Source organism: Neomonachus schauinslandi, chromosome 1, assembly GCF_002201575.2.
Source record: "Neomonachus schauinslandi chromosome 1, ASM220157v2, whole genome shotgun sequence".
Classification (NCBI taxonomy): Eukaryota; Metazoa; Chordata; class Mammalia; order Carnivora; family Phocidae; genus Neomonachus; species Neomonachus schauinslandi.
The window spans coordinates 172,826,211-172,840,634 of NC_058403.1; the positions used below are offsets into that span (position 1 = coordinate 172,826,211).

The 14,424-nt window shown below is 37.2% G+C and overlaps 1 protein-coding gene across 1 annotated transcript in view; it reads right to left on the reverse strand.

Annotated features, from left to right (window-relative positions):
• Positions 1-14,424, reverse strand: part of CHL1 (cell adhesion molecule L1 like) — a 209,000-nt gene that overhangs the window by 91,162 nt on the left and 103,414 nt on the right. The gene's annotated exons all lie outside the window — the stretch shown is intronic.

The following is a 14,424-nucleotide window of genomic DNA, read 5'->3' on the forward strand; positions in this document are numbered from 1 at the left end:
CTTTCTTCTCTCCCATTGTTAGTGTATAGAAATGCAACTGATTTCTGTGCATTGATTTTATATCTTGCTACTTTGTTGAATTCCTATATAGGTTCTAGCAATTTTGGGGTGGAGTCGTTTGGGTTTTCCACATAGAGTATCATGTCATCTGCAAAGAGTGAGAGTTTAACTTCTTCCTTGCCACTTTGGATGCCTTCTATTTCTTTCTGTTGTCTGGTTGCTGACGCTAGGACTTCTAGTACTATGTTGAATAGCAGTGGTGATAGTGGACAACCCTGTCGTGTTCCTGACCTTAGGGGAAAGCTCTCAGCTTTTCCCCATTGAGAATGATGTTCGCTGTGGGCTTTTCATAGATGGCTTTTATGATATTGAGGTATGTTCCCTCTATCCCTACACTGGGAAGAGTTTTAATCAAGAAAGGATGCTGTACTTTGTCAAATACTTTTTCTGCATCTATTGAGAGGATCCTAGGGTTCTTATCTTTTCTTTTATTTATATAGTTTATCCCATTGATTGATTTGCAGATGTTGATCCACCCTTGCAGCTCAGGGATAAATCCAACTTGGTCATGGTGGATAATCCTTTTAATGTACTGTTGGATACTACTGGCTAGTATTTTGGTGAGAATTTTTGCATCCATGTTCATTAGGGATACTGGTCTGTAATTCACCTTTTTGGTGGGGTGTTGGTTTTGGGATCAAGGTAATGCTGGCTTCACAGAAAGAGTTTGGAAGTTTTCCTTCCATTTCTATTTTGTGAAACAGCTTCAGAAGAATAGGTATTAATTCTTCTTTAAATGTTTGGTAGAATTCCCCTGGGAAGCCATCCAGCCCTGGACTCTGGTTTGTTGAAGATTTGTGTTACTGCTTCAATTTCCTTGCTATTTATGGGTCTGTTCAGGTTTTCTATTTCTTCCTGATTCAGTTTTGGTAGTTTATACATCTCTAGGAATGCATGCATTTCTTCCAGATTGTCTAATTTGTTGGCATATATTTGCCTCATTCATTCAGGATTTTATTTATTTGGGTCCTTTCTCTTTTCTTTTTTATAAGTCTGGCCAGGGGTTTATCAATCTTATTAATTCTTTCAAAGAACCAGCTCCTAGTTTCGTTGATCTGTTCTACTGTCTTTTGGTTTCTATTTCATTCATTTCTGCTTTAATCTTTATTATTTCTCTTCTGCTGGGTTTAGGCTTTTTTGGTTATTCTTTCTCCAGCTCCTCTAGGTGTAAGGTTAGGTTGTGTATTTGAGACCTTTTTTGTTTCTTGAGAAAGGTTTTATTGCTCTATACTTCCCTCTTAGGACCACCTTTGTTGCATCCCAAAGTTTTGAATAGTTGTGTTTTCATTTTCACTTGTTTTCATGAATTTTTTAAATTCTTCTTTAATTTCCTGGTTGACCCATTCATTCTTTAGTAGGATGCTCTTTAGCCTCCATGTTTTTGAGTTCTTTCCAATTTTCATCTTGTGATTGAGTTCCAGTTTCAAAGCACTGTGGTCCAAAAATATTCAGGGAATGATCCCAATCTTTTGGTACTGGTTGAGACCTGATTTGTGACCCAGTATGTGATCTATTCTGGAGAATGTTCCATGTGCACTAGAGAAGAATGTGTATTCTGTTGCTTTACGATGGAATGTTCTGAATATATCTATAAAGTCCATCTGGTCCAGTGTGTCATTCAAAGCCCTTGTTTCTTGTTGATCTTCTGCTTAGATGATCTGTCCATTGCAATGAGTGGGGTGTTAAAGTCCCCTACTATTATTGTATTATTATCAATGTGTTTCTTTAATTCTGTTATTAATTGGCTTATATAATTGGTTGCTCCCATGTTAGGGGCATAAATATTTACAATTCTTAGATCTTCTTGTTGGATAGACAAGATTATGATATAGTGTCCATCCCTCATCTCTTTAATTATGATATAGTGTCTGTCCCTCATCTCTTTAATTATGATATAGTGTCTGTCTCTCATCTCTTATTACAGTCTTTGGTTTAAAATCTATTTTTTCTGATATAAGGATTGGCACCCCAGCTTTTTTTTTTTTTTAAAGATTTTATTTATTTATTTGACAGAGAGAGAGACAGTGAGAGAGGGAACACAAGCAGGGGGAGAGGGAGAAGCAGGCTTCCCGCTGAGCAGGGAGCCTGATGTGGGGCTCAATCCTAGGACACTGGGATCATGACCTGAGCGGAAGGCAGACGCTTAACCGCTTAACCAACTGAGCCACCCAGGCGCCCCACCCCAGCTTTCTTTTGATGTCCGTTAGCATGATAAATGGTTTTCCATCCCCTACTTTAAATCTGGGGGTTTCTTTGGGTATAAAATGAGTCTCTTGCAGACAGCATATCAATGGGTCTTGCATTTTATCCAGTCTGATACCCTGTGTCTTTTGATTGGGGCATTTAGCCTGTTTAGAGTACCTATTGAAAGATATGAATTTAGTGTCATTGTATTACCTGTACTGTCACTGTTTCTGAATATTGTCTCTGTTCCTTTCTGCCCTATGTTACTTTTGGGCTGTCTCTTTGCTTAAAGGATCCCTTTTAATATTTCTTGTAGGGCTGGTTTGGTGATCAAAATTCTTTTAGTTTCTGTTTGTCCTGGAAGCTTTTTAATCTCTCCTTCTATTTTGAATAACATCCTAGCTGGATAAAGTATTCTTGAGTGCATATTTTTCTCATTTAGCACCCTGAATGATCAGACAGGTGAGGAGAACAGAGCCATACACTAGATTCTGTGTGTATTTTGGCTTATTAGAAGAAACTGCACCCCAAAATTGTAAAGAAAGATAAAGTATGTATTTACAAAAACAAAATTAAATACAATGAAAGGATAGAATGTAAATTTTAAAAATGAAAATTAAAAAAGATTTTAAAAAAGTAGATAAAATAAGAAATTGGTTGAAAAAGGAAAGAGAAAAAAATTAAAATTGAAAGACTAAAGAATTGTGGGGGGAAACCCCATGAATTTTTTTTTTTTAAGATTTTATTTATTTATCAGAGAGAGAGAGAGTATAAGCAGAGGGAGTGGCAGGCAGAGTGAGAAGCAGGCTCCCCGCTGAGCCAGGAGCCCGATGCAGGACTCGATCCCAGGACTCTGGGATCATGACCCCAGCTGAAGGCAGATGCTTAACCAACTGAGCCACCCAGGTGTCCCAAAACCCCATGAATTCTATATGCTGTATTCCCCTAGCACTGGAGTTTTGCAGTTCTCAATGATTGGTAATCTTGGTCTTGGCTGGATCTTCATGCATCTTCTGGGGAGGGGCCTGTTGCATTGATCTCAAGTGTCTTTGCCCCAGGCTGAATTGCACCACCCTTGCCAGGGGACCAAGCTAAGTAATCTGCTGATTTTTTTTTTTTTACAATTTTTATTTTTTTATTTGAGAGAGAAAGTATAAGCTGGAGAGAGAGGCAGAGGGAGAGGGAGAAACAGACTCCCCACTGAGCAGGGAGTCCGATGTGGGACTCGATCTCAGGACCCCGGGATCATGACCTGAGCCGAAGGCAGATGCTTAACCAACTGAGCCACCCAGGCACCCTCTACTGGATTGTTCTATGTGACTTTTGTTCCCTGAAAGCTTTCACGAAGCTTTAGAGGATGAGAATGAAAATGGCAGCCTCCCAATCTCCAGCCCTGGAGCCAAGATCTCAGGGCCCCATTCCTCATTGCACCCTCAGGGAAAAGCAGTCAATCACTCCTGTCTCCCTGGTCTCTTGCTTTACTCCGTGCTCGTGCTCACCCAGCTTGTGACTGTGCATTTGTATCTCAGGCATGGGACCACTTTTTAAGTCTCTAAACCCTGCAGACTCCTGCAACATGCACCCATGCCCCATCTCCAGGGGGAGGAACGGGGAGGGGGGGTCTTGCCATTTCTGCTGCTTGCTGGGCCCCTGCTCAGAGAGCAGTCGACCTGACCATGCTGGGGTTGGCAGTTCATGGCAACCCCGAGCTGAGAGCCCACTTCTGGGCTCTCTGATTGTAGACAGCTTCCCCACTCTGATGCCTGGGAGTTCTGCCACACTTAAGCTACCCCGGTCTTCCTGTGACCCTAGGATCCTGAGACCACACTGTCCCATCTAGGGTTCTGCCCCTGCTTCACTGCCTGAGTGCCTTTCAGGCAGGGACATCCCTCACTGGAGCAGACTAAAAGTTCTGATTTGGTGCTTCATTGCTCTATCACTTTCCAGTGGCTGGTTTACGGAGGTTCCCTCTCCCCCGCCGTTTATCCTCCCATATATCACCTCGGATTCCCTTCTCTGCACCTCCTACCTTGCAGAAAGTGGTTGCTTTTCTATTTGTAGAGTTGCAGCTATTCTTTTCTTAGATCTCTGGTTGTGTTCGCAGGTGTTCAAAATGATTTGATAGCTATGTAGCAGAATTCTTAGGACCAGACAAAACTAAGGTACTACTCCTCCACCATCTTGGACTCTCTCAAATTTATATTTAATTCCAAGTATTTAGGTTTTTTTAAAAATGTCACCTCAACTTTTATCTGAAGAGATTATGCACTGGCATCTTTCATATATGTATAAAATGCTTTACATTTAAAACAGTAACCAAGGCTGCTGTTCTGCTGTTTTATTTATAACTTTGAGAATGCAAAGAGACAAAAATCCCATTTATATTATAATTTGAGAAAAATTATATATGGATCATAAAGGAAAATACTCCTATCCCACCCATCCCCTCCCCCCCAAAAAAAATGTTGAATTAGAGTAATGGCTTTATTCTGCTTTCTCTGATCTCAACTGACTCATCTGTAAAAATGGGAATTGGGAAAAAAAATTATCATTATGTGGCTCAGAAAATTTCCCCAAATGAAAAATAACTTATATTGGTAATTAAAAATATTTTCAAATGTACCGTTGCATTGACACATACTTTCTTGATAAAATGAATTATTCTAATCAAATGTGGAAAAATTATTTATAAAAATCAGAACATTGTTTAACTACAAAAACTGAATTCTGCACATTTATACAAAGTTGGGAGATACTGAACCATACAGCGACTTCTAAGATGAAAAATTAGAAGATAATATTAATACCTTATTCTCTGAATTTTCATTTTCCTTCTCTCTCTCTCTTTTTTTTTTTAAGATTTTATTTATTTGAGAGAAAGAAAGAAATCACGATCACAGGGAGAGGCGGGGGGAGAAGCAGACATCTTGCTGAGTAGGGGGGCCGACAAGGGGCTTGATCCCAGGACCCTGAGATCATGAGCTGAGCTGAAAGCAGATGCTTAATCACCTGGGCCACCCAGCTCCCTGCTTCTCTCTTCTTGAAAAACTTTGATAATAGTCCTCTCAATTCATTATTTATAGTTATATGTCACTCTTTACCTGCAATCTATTACTTAATACTCTGTTCCATTAATATTCAATGCTGACTTCTTTAAGGGCATTTCATGTATTTGTTTAATGATCCTGTCTTCTATTTGTTAGGAGAAATGGTTTCAAAACCATAGTACTTTTAGGAGACCATATTTCCAGATTCATACATCAAGCTATAGTGTCATAGAAAATAAAAACACTAGATAGCCCAATAAGTGACCACAGACTCAATTTCAATTAATCTCCCGATTTAGGCTAGTGAGCCCAATGGTCTCTAACTGTCATAGTAAAATAGCCTGCAGACACTAATTGTTCAATAGTGATGATCTGACTTTGGAATTTTAATGGTTTTAACTAAATGGTCTTGAAGAGAGAAATTCTCTCTCATAAAAGGATGCCACATTGAACCCCCGGCTTAAAATAAGGCTATAAATAAGAGACATAACATTAACGACACCAACAGTTTCCAGAATATGGAATGGTTAATTCTACGTCTGACCTATTCTCCTGCAGGGATTAGCTTCAATTTACCTGAAACTTATATGTTAAGAGGCTGTTACATAAAAGTCATTGGAAGTTAAAATGTGACTCCTTGCAAGTAAGACTCCATTAGTTAATGATGATAGCCCCAAAATAGCTTTCATATTAAAAAGGGAATGTCAGTCATAATTTCACTGTCAGAATGCAAAAGGGCATACTGTTTAGTAATTATGTTTTGTAACAGTAAGGTAGCAATAAAATTATATTCCCATTTATCTTTCTTCAAAGAAAATGAATTTAATGTCGCATACCAGACCTCAAAGATAAAAGCAATTATTGGAACTTAGGATGGAAATGATAGTAAGACAAGAACAAAATAACACTAAAATATTTTGAGGCCTAGTCACATAAAGCTGATGTCTGATTGCTTATGTTAATGACATTAACTCAGATCCAAAAAAGAATCAATGAATTTTCATATATTTAATCCTAGCTCATCCTCAGAAAGAAGAAAGCCATCTCTGGCATCTAACTCAAAAGAAAACAGATGTCATATACAATTGACCCTTCCTGACTGCCTTAGCTTGTCCAGCATGATAGCGTGATAAGGATTAAGAACACACTGGTTCTGAGACAGAACAGAAACATGGAAAGGCATGCATACTGCACAGACCTAGTTCTAATACAACAATAAGGAAATAAAGCTCTTTGTTTCTCCCAAATAATAGCCTGTAATATACATACATCACTCATATTATAAAATGACCTCAAAGATCCCGCTCATGTTTTTATTTTCTTTTATTTTTTTTTAAAGATCTTATTTATTTATTTGTCAGAGAGAGAGAGAGCACAAGCAGGCGGAGCTGCAGAGGTAGAGAGAGAAGCAGGCTCCCTGCCGACCAGGGAGCCCGATGCGGGGCTCGATCCCAGGACGCTGGGATCATTACCTGAGCCGAAGGCAGACCCTTAACTGACTGAGCCACCCAGGCGTCCCCCTCTGATGTTTTTAAAATAGCTCTGCTGTGGTAAATCTAGAAACAATTTACTCCCTTAACTTAAATTCATCTTCTGCTTTAAGAAACGGAAAAGAGAGTTGGCTTATCTTTTGCCCCTTCTACCTGTCTATTCCAAGTACATGCAAAGATGCTAGCGCCCACGGGTCAGCTAACAGAAGACAGTGATATGTAGTGCATAAGAACATGAAAAATAGTGTCAGAATAGCATAAGTTCAAAGCCATCACTTACTACCATGTGGCCTTGGGCAGTTTATCCAACCTCTCTTACTCATCTCTACAAATGAATAGAAGAGTTTCAGCCCTATAACGCACTTAGGAGGGTTAAGTGAGGTAATGTATGTTTAGCACAGAATAAGAAAGGAAATTTACTACGAGTAGTGACAGTGATGATAATTTTGTTGTTACTAATAAATAAGTAGAATACAGCCTCCAGTAATAATATTCTGATCCAAAGACTATGGTTAATCTGTACAGCTTTTACTATAGTTACAAAATCCAACGACTTAAAAAAATAAAACCCTGTTCACTAAAGTACTTGGTGGTGAAATGATATTGATTTAAAATACTCTTAAAACTTTTTTTAAGGTGGGGGATGGGGTAGATTGATGACAAAAAGTCTTCAGTTCTTCTCCCCTCCCTGTCTCCACGTGCGTTGCCTCTAACTTTACAGGTTCTCCCACCAAGAAGCTATTTCCTCACTTCTTGAACCTGGCTGGCCTTTGATCAATAGAATGAGCTCTGAGCTTAGGCCTCAAGAAGAATTGCACATTCTTGCTCTCTGTCTCTTTCTAGAACCCTGCTCAGTCTGCACTCAGCAAGCCTGCTGAAAGATGAGAGACATTACTCCATTACCCTCTGTAATTACAAGATTACCCTCTGTAATCCTGGCCTACAGGCAAGCAGCCACCAAATGGCAAAGGGCAGCCACCCTAGATGAGCCAGTCCCAGGTGACCTGCCAGCTGAACACAGCTTCAAGAGCCAGCCCAGTCAGTGTCAGTCCAGACTGGTTAAGATCAGCAGAACTATCTGACAAGTGTCAGGATATGCCACCTCCAAACACGGAGCTTTGGCATATGGGATATTTTAAGCTGAAGAAATTTTAGAAATGGAAGGTGCAAGGACTCTGACCTTCCCCTGAAGTAGGTCTAAAACCCTCCTGTGAAAGATGCACTCCTTCCTTCTACCCTTCTAGGTGATGTGCTCCCTATACCTGGAAGAAAAGGAACATTCTTATCTCTGAAGATGGAGGGACACTGAGATGAATCTGAATGAGCAGGTCTGGCTACGGTTTCCACAGCTGACTACACTTAGCCCAGACTCCTTTTGTTCTATCACATTTTCCACAACTTTCTGCTCTTCATAAAATCTAGCATAAAATTGCTTCTTCAGGTCCTCATTTCCTTCTGAAGACTTCTGTATCACATAAACTTACATTAAATAAATTTATATGCTTTCCTCTTGTTATTCTGTCTTTTGCTATAGAGACCCAGCCAAGAACCTAGAAGGGTAGAAGGAAAAAATATATTTTTCCTTCTCTATGTACCCAAAGACAGTATAGGTAGGAACAACAGTAAATGTTTCTTGTGTTAAATCAATCTGCTTCAGCATGGCTTGTAAAGCAGAAATAGCTAAGTGATATGGGGAGAGAAGAATACCAGAATTCCTACCATACTGATAATTGTGAAAGCTGTGTAATACATACATACGGAGGTTCTTTATACTACGGTCTCTATTTTCTGGTATGTTTTAACATTTCCATAATAAAGACATTTATAATGTAGCCATTCAGTCTGTTGAAATCAGAAATAAGCCTAAAATATTCCAGTGCAACAAGGAGATTCCTTTAGCAAAAGGAGAACAACCTCTACTGGCATATTTTTAATACAAAAACAGAAAAGAGCCGGAAAGTTTCTCTTAAGGCTACCATGATATCAGACCTCTTCTGTTTGAACTACATTCAGAAAAGTTGAGGTCCCTTTGAATGTAAGTGTACGTGTTCTGCATATCCAGCGCAAGTCCATAATTAAACACAATACCTGTTCCTTATTGCTTTATGTGTTTGGAATGTCATGGTCCAACTAAAGGAAATATGAGCCCAACTTATAGTAATTATTTAAATCTGGGTGGCTATTAGTACATCCTCTGGATATCATGCTTTGCTTCTTAATTCACTGATTTTATACACTGTTTCCATTAGATTCTGTTAAATTCCATTAATAAAGTATAGAAAGGGAAAAAGGAAGAAAATATGGTAAGAATATACAGTCACTTTGGACTATTACTTATATTTATGTGTATATGCCATGTCTCTAAACTGAACAGAAAGCACAAATTACTTTAAAGTTAAGTGTAAAGGTCCCCAGCTATTGTTAATATATTCTGAATAATGATCAATCCTAATAACCACTTGTTTTTTACACTTGACAGTAATGGTGTCATGTTTACTAAAAACCTTTGACACTATGGTTTTCTAATGGTCCCACTGTATTATAAATCTTTTTTTTTCCTTTAAGCAAATAATATGCCACAAATTTATACTCCTGAATTCCAAAATAAAGAGATTCCTACTTTACTGTAAAAAGAATAAAATCTGATAGTGTAGTGAATGGACCAAAAGCAGCTTAAAAAGGTAGATAGTTCGGGATAGTAAATTTCACCTTGGTGATATTTTTCACATCCTTCGCATCTTCTGTCAATAATTATTCACAAACATGTTCAAGTCAAATTTCTCAAGAGAAAACATAAGAACGCAAGTCCAAAGGAAAAAAAAAAGCAACTCTTAGGATCACTATTTTTAAAACTCTAATTTCTATGGTAGCAGCTTACACAAATAGTCATGTCAGCGACAGTCCATCTGCCATTTCTAAAGAAGGCATAGAATGTAAACAGCCCCCCAAAAAGTGCTGTGTTGACATTCCTGTTCACTAAGAAACAGCATGAAGTTGTTTCAGCCACTATGAATTCTAGAGATCAGAATTAACTTCACACATGCTAAATCATTAAACAACATTTTTCTACTTGGAAAGCTTGAAATAGATCAGCAACTTTTATTATAGTCAGCAGGAAAGGATATATTATGACACTGACATCCAAATTGTAGTTTTAAAAATAACTCAATGGATTTGTGTAATAGTCTGGGACAGTGCTATAACCTGGAATTGTTTAAATTTTATTTTCTCTTCACACTAAAAGGACTTAAGAATCACTGAGCTGCAACAAGCAAGTATCTTATATAAGGGCCATTTGACATTTTCATGATGGGATAGATGTCACCTTCACTTCCCTCTGACCTCAGCTGTCCCTTTATAAAACTCCTTTTCATGCAACTGTCAGGCTAGGGTAAACTATTCTCTTGATTCAGGAATTAGGTCTTCTGGGCGAGGAAGTCCAGCACATTTCCATAAGCCTGAAGTGTGATCTGAATCACTCAACACCTTGAAACTGCAAAAGGATAAACACAAAGAAATTCAAAGGCTTTTGTTCAATCATCTGCTTGGCTAATACCACAAATCAATTTATAAGTGTCATAAACACAGTAATCCTGAAATAACTGTTAATGGCTTTTCTGCTCTGAAAACAAAGGAAATATTGTACATTAAGGCCATATCCATTAAAACTCTGTTTCATGTCACTGAAGTGACAAGACAAAAGAACTGCTTAGAGTGTTAATTCATCCTCCCTGAAGAAGATCAAAGAAATGTAGATTTGTATTATAAGCAAATTGATTTTATTGGAAAAATGTCAGCTTTAATTAATAATTATATGGGATAAGTTAATATTATTAATAATACCATTTATTTAACTAAATAGCACAATATAATGTGGTTGAGCTCTGACAGGAATATAACTGAATATAATCAATATTTTCGTGTGTTTGTTTTGCCTTCATTTACCTATGCATCCTAAATCCTTACTAAGTAGCACGGTGCAATGACATCTAATTTGAATTCTTTCATAATGGAGTGAAAGAAAGAAAAAAAAAAAACATCAAAATTCAAGATCATTTGACTTGCAGGGATGGAGAAAATGATCTCACATCCCAACATATAAGTCAAATTTTGAATCATTTCTCACAACACACCTTATATGCCAGTGATGGTCATCCAGGGAATTTTTTAAAAATTGAGGAATAACACAGATGTAAAGACGTAAAAATACACAAAATTTAGGTGTACAGCTCAGTGAATTTTTGTGTGTATATATATTTATATGTATATATATATATCTATCTATATCTCTATAGATAGATAGATAGATATATCTGTTTAACCACCTCTTGAACCTTTTATGGAGTTTTGGTCACAAAAACATTCCACCAGTCTCATTCCTAGAGGACTTCAGATGACTAGTTCGTACGAAAGCAAAACTTGTTTGCATTCCCCCAAACTACTGGATCCCAACCAGGGTGGCATCTCTCCCCACAGCTGATGTTTGGATTATGTGGGGACAGTGTGGGTTGTCTTAATGTCTGGGGACTGCTACTGGCATTTAGTATGCAGGAATGCAGGAACCATAGACCCTAAATGACCTATAGTGCTCAGCACAGCCCTGCACCTGCACAGTTGAGAAGTGCCCTACTTGAAGTCTCCAGGTCTCCACTGTGAGCTAGACTGATGTTTATCATGCTCAGTGAAAGGAAGGTTGTGTCATCAATAAACCACAGATAGGCTATACACTACTACATGCAGCTTCGAAACTTCTTCAATGCATGCTAACATATAAAGGCAGAGAAATTTACTTCACCTAATTCCGGGTTTCACAAACTTATTTGACTATGAAAATCTCTGTGTGTGTATGTGTGTGTGTGTGTGTGTACTTTTTACCAAAATTCACATGTGGAAGAAACCGCTTTATGAGTCATCATCAACAAATAATAACTGAAATACCAATAATAATAGCTATCAGCCTTTAACCTTTATTGAGCAATTTCTACGTGCCATAAATTGCTTTTCCATTTGAACAACTTGTTTAGTTCTCACATCTTCATGATGTAGATATAATAATATCGTAACAGTAACATCCACTTAAATATAGGGAAACTGAAACACAAAATGCCCAAAGTCTTCCAAATAAAATGTTGAGTTGAACTTAAATGGAATGAAACTCAATCTAGAAACAATGGAAGCTGTTTCTGGAACCACTGTTCTTAATTATTATAACTACAACTATTTGGGAAAAAAAATAATCTTCAAGATTTAAAGATATTTATGACTATCAGAATAAAACTGTAACACATCAAATTAGTCAAAAAAGAAATTTATGAAGCAACTATGGAAAATTTCCTACTGATGAATTCCATCAGATTTTAACTAGTATTTCCCAGGAAAATGGGTTAAAAATGGAACATTATAGTCAGGGGAAAAAAAATAGCTGCAACTAGATAATCTAAAACTTTACCATTCAAAATTGTCTCAACCAAGAAAGTCCCATCACTTCTAATCTGAATGAAAGCATTCATGGATTATATTCTCATCTAAAATTATCAAACAACAAACTTCCTAAAATTTAAGAACTGCAATACATGGGGGTAAGAGACTATAAGAGATTTTTGAACTATAACCAAAGATTAATTCCAGGAAATGAGTTCTTAAGTTAAAGAAGTCATCCTCTTAAATCCTTTTTCTTTTTCCAGCTCCCAGCCCCACTTCACAATACCTATAATTACAGAAGATTGTCAACAGCTTTTAACAAATAAGCTATTGATATCCAGCTGGCAATTAGATCAAAGCTCAATTTGTAGAATTTCTTTTCTCATTCTCTACTTTTCTCCTGTCATTAAATACTATTCCCTCTATTTACTTCCTCTTTATTTATTCCTTATATATTTCAAATTGGCTCAGTATCAAGAAAAAAATTTCAAAAAAGAAATGGAGTACTTCCAGATAAATTAAAAGCTCTTTTCTTTATTCCTTATTAACAGACCAAAAACACAAACATGTGAAAATAGGTTTCAATGAGTCTGGAAATCAATGATAAAAATCAACCATAAGCAAGAAATTTGGAATTTTTTTTTAAAGATTTTATTTATTTATTTGAGACAGAGAGAATGAGAGACAGAGAGCATGAGAGGGAGGAGGGTCAGAGGGAGAAGCAGACTCCCCGCCGAGCAGGGAGCCCGATGCGGGACTCGATCCCGGGACTCCAGGATCATGACCTGAGCCGAAGGCAGTCGCTTAACCAATTGAGCCACCCAGGCGCCCTGGAATTTTTTTTTAAAAAGCATAATGAATTATATATAATGTTTGATTACAACTAACAATTACATTTAAAAAATAGAAAACTGATTTTTAAAATATACCTCAGTTTTGGATGATTTTAATGGGGTTTTCCACTTTCCTCTATTAATCAAATGCTTTTAATGAGCACACAATAATTATAGCACTAAAACGAGGGCTAAAGGGTTGTTTTTGCATCTGCCTTGTACACATATTTGTAAGAGACTGTCCACTTCCTGAGGCAGGATCCAGATCCTACTTACCTTTATTGTGCCTCCCTAAAATACAGGAGACACTTGTTAAATTTTTCTGAATAAATGAATTTCATACATATGCCCACAAAAGAATATACTCAGCATACTAAATGTAGAATGTCAATAAAACCTTAAATACCATTTTTTCCCTCGTTCACCCAAAGACAACTCAGAAATTAAATTTTCTGCATTATTTATTAAAGGAAATGTGGGTCTGAATATGTAAAACATTGATCTGAATATTGCTAGGTTTGTTGCAATAATAAACGATAACAGAAATAGAACTTTCAATAAATCTCATTAATTTTATCAGTGTCTACTTGAAGCCAACTATATTCATAGGTTTTAATGGTTCTGACCAGTACCAACAGAAGCAAAGCATTACATTTTCTAAAATTTACTTAAAATACTTATATCATACACTGTGTGAGTTATGTAGGTGTGACTGAATTTTATTCCATCCTATAGTGAGGTTGGGTAATATTTGTAAGGTTTTAATCAAGACTTTGTTAAACTTCTAATCAAATATAGCAGAAATGGCTACCTCAAGTGCTTCAGCTATCTTTATGATTCAAAATATCAGGTGGCTTGTTAATGTTAGAAGAATGTTTCACAATAAAAACAGCGGTATTCAGGATATAGGTGGATTCACTAAAAATGTATGTCCAGACACAAACACCCTTTCATGAATAGGGTATAATAATCAAGCAAGCCCTATACCTACAGACACTCTGATTGCATTCCAGGCTTACGATTCTACTCACTCATGCAATGAGAGTTTTTTTCCTGACTCCAGTTGGAAGGATAGGTGAATCCTATAGCTAGAACATCACATCTGCCACTAGGGAAGCTTTCGTACAGAGTTTTATCACAGTTCCTCAAAGTTTTAACATCTGGGACTCCCCTGAGCGAAAAGAACAGAGGGTATAACTACGTGTGTACTGTCTGCATGTGTTTGCACCTACATATGTAGATTTGATAGCTACCAAATTTTTGTTCATCTGGGGAATGTCAGCCTAACACTGCCCTTGTCATGTAACACCCAGTAGCCTAAAATAGTCATCTTCCTCTGAGTCTTGTAAAGTACCAATATCTACGAAAAGAACCTAATGATGGAAAAAT